The sequence below is a fragment of the Chiloscyllium plagiosum genome, unplaced genomic scaffold (genome assembly GCF_004010195.1).
Source record: "Chiloscyllium plagiosum isolate BGI_BamShark_2017 unplaced genomic scaffold, ASM401019v2 scaf_23041, whole genome shotgun sequence".
Lineage (NCBI taxonomy): Eukaryota > Metazoa > Chordata > Chondrichthyes > Orectolobiformes > Hemiscylliidae > Chiloscyllium > Chiloscyllium plagiosum.
The window spans coordinates 4786-7884 of record NW_025208491.1 but is presented as its reverse complement, the minus strand read 5'-3'; the positions used below and the strand labels follow the sequence as shown (position 1 = coordinate 7884).

The window sequence follows — 3099 nt, the reverse complement described above, 5'->3', positions numbered from 1 at the left end:
CGTGAACTTTATCCAGAATATTAACATCTATAACTGGGTGACGCAGACCCCAATGTACAGAGTTAAGTCCTGGATATTATAACGGCTTTGTGTGTGAGAAATCACGTCTCATGAACTTGAGTCAATTTTTTTGAAGTAACAACAAAGTGGATTGATGAGGGCAAAGCGGTGGAAATGATCTACATGGACTTCAGTAAGGCGTTCAACAAGGTTCCCCATGGGAGACTGGTTGGCGAGGTTAGATCTCATGGAATACAGAGAGAACTAGCCATTTGGATACAAAAATGGCTCAAAGGTAGAAGACAGAGTGTGGTGGTGGAAGGTTGCTTTTCAGACTGAAGTCCTGTGACCAGTGGGGTGTCACAAAGGATCGGTGCTGGATCCACTAATTTTCATAATTTATAGAAATGATTTGGATGCGAATATAAGAAGTAATGTTAGTAAGATGACACTAACATTGGAGGTACAGTGGACAGTGAAGAGGATTATCTCAGATTACAACAGGATCTTGATCAGATGGTTGAATATGCTGAGGACAGGCAGATGGAGTTCAATTTAGATAAATGTGAGGTGCTGCATTTTAGAAAAGTAAAATATCAGCACGGTGTATACACTTAATGGTAAGGTCCTCGGGAGTGCTGCTGAACAGAGACCTTGGCGAACAGGTTCATAGCTCATTGAAAGCAGAATCGCACGTAGATAGGATAGTGAAGAAGGTGTTTAGTATGCTATCCTTTATTGGTCAGAGCACCGAGTATAGGAGTTGGGAGGATATATTGAGGCTGTACAGAGCATTGGTTAGGTCACGCTTGGAATATTGCATGCAATTCTGATCTCCTTCCTATCAAAACAATATTGTGTAACTTGAAAAGGATCAGAAACAAATTACAAGCATGTTGCCAGGGTTGGAGGATTTGAGCTACGGGGGAGGATGAATACACTGTTTTCCCTGGAGGTTCAGAGGCTGATGGGTGACCTTTTAGAGGTTTATAAAATCAGCAGGGGCATGGATAGGGTAAATACACAAGGTCTTTTCCCTGCGGTGGGGAGGAGGTACGATGGGAGATTGGAGACAGAGGGGAGAGACTGAGAGCGGAGGGTGACCGTTATTTTGTAGATTATAACGCAACCCTGTTCCTGTTTTCTCCCTACCCCCTTCAATCTCTCTGAAGGGCTCAGAACAAGTGCACAGTCCTTGGAAAGTAGAGCTTCAGGGTGATCAAGTGCTGAAGGTTGTATTTGGGACGCTGACCTTTATTGGTCTGTGCACTTATCAATAAATGGACCTGGGTTCAATTCCACTGTCTGGATTCATGTGTGTGGCCACAGACACGCCTGTCTCTGACCCTGACTATTGGATCCCCTGTCACTATAGCTCTGCCATTCTCCTTCCTGCAGTTCTGTGCAGCGGAGCTATCTGTGGTGTCATGTCATCATCTGTTGCTGATTTCCCCTGAGACCCCAATCCACCTGTTCCGCACTTGTAGAATCCCAAGTGGTGCACAATATCTGTTTGAGAAGGGGAACGATGACTGGGGAGTCCTGCACTTCCTTCCTGAGCCTTTTACTTGATCTGATGGTCACCCATTCCCTTTCTGCCTGTGTAACCCTCACCTGCAGTGTGACTAACTCACTAAACATGCTGTCCATAATATTCTCAGTATTGCTCCACAGTGAGTCCACTCTCAGCTCGAGGTTTGAAAAGCAGTTTCCCAGTAGTTGCACGTGGGCACTCTTCCTGCACACATAGCCGTCACGGACACTGGAAGCGTCCCTTATTTCCCATATTTTGCAAGAGGAGCACACCACTGGTCTGAGGTATGCTGTCACAACGTCTTTCTAGTTTCAGCTGGTTACTCCCATTAAGAGAATTTAAATGACCTAGCAACCTTTCTTCACTTCAAACATTTCCATTATAATAAAAAGCCCGATCTTTACTTAAGACGACATTTTTCACTTTTAAAAACTATTAAAAAAACAACTCAGCAGGTAACGCTTCCAACTTGGCTGTTCCCATTGGGAACATGTGAATTTCTGAATGGCCTGAACTAAAACTGAAGCTGAGGTTCACCTTCTTTCTGTCTCACCTCGCTCTGTTTACACCCAACTCCAAAACACTCTCATTTATGCCAAGCAGCCCTCACAGTGCAGCCCTGTCATTTTCATTGTCTGCTCATACCTACACTGCCCTCAGCCTCCTGTACTGTTCCAGTGTGTCTCAATGGGAGCTCAAGAACAGCATCTCATCTTTCAATTCAGCCCTTTGTAACCCCAGAGTCAACATGGACTTCAGCAGTTTCTGAATGAACAGACAGTTGTGAGAACCTGGAACATTTCACCTGAAATGGTGCTGGAATTTGAGTCCACAAGGAATTTTATTGAGAAGTTTGCAGGGAATTGAAAATAAGGAGTTTACAGGTTAACATCATGAAGTGGGTGATTGGGTCTAAATGACAGTTCCTAGAAAGAGACGAGGTATAATTTGGATAAATTTGTTCTCCATCTCAGGCCAATACCTCCTTCCACAGCTGCAGGGCCCAGAATTGAACACAAACCCCAAGGGTGATCCAACTACAGTTTTGCTTGAAAAAAAATACTTGCACACAGACAGAACAGACACAACTTTCACCTTCCACAGTTTAATGTCAATGGTATTCAGATCCTGATGACCCTGCTGATGATAGAAAATTGCTTTTGTGATCCCTGTCTCAATTATTCTCAATTAATATCCTATAAAATGAATTGAAAAAACAAAACTCACAGTCAGTGAAGGCTGAACAGTAAAGACAAATATTTCTCTTGGTATGTGTTTGATGTTTAAATGCTCCTCTTCAAAACAGCTGCACCCACCCAGGAAGAGGACATGTCCATGTGCCTCTCTGTACCTTGCCCCCAATAAAGATGGCGGCCATAACCCAGGACCTATCACCGCCTGAGGGCCACAGCCATTTTCCCTTTTGTTGTAAACGTGGGACCAAGAGTTTCTAATTCAGGCCTAACTACATGTACAGAGTGTAATTAAACCATCCCAGTCTAAACCGGATCCAACTCCCCTTTCCCGTTTCCTCTTCCTGCACACACCAAGGGTCATTCTAGGTC

At 44.1% G+C, this 3099-nt stretch overlaps 1 long non-coding RNA gene across 1 annotated transcript in view; it reads right to left on the bottom strand.

The window, feature by feature from the left end:
- LOC122546696 overlaps positions 1-2712 on the bottom strand; it is an 8915-nt gene extending 6203 nt beyond the window's left edge. The window contains exon 1 of the long non-coding RNA XR_006310793.1: positions 2630-2712. This is a non-coding gene — a long non-coding RNA (uncharacterized LOC122546696). The remainder of the gene's footprint in view (positions 1-2629) is intronic.
- Between the last annotated feature and the right edge of the window lie 387 nt (positions 2713-3099).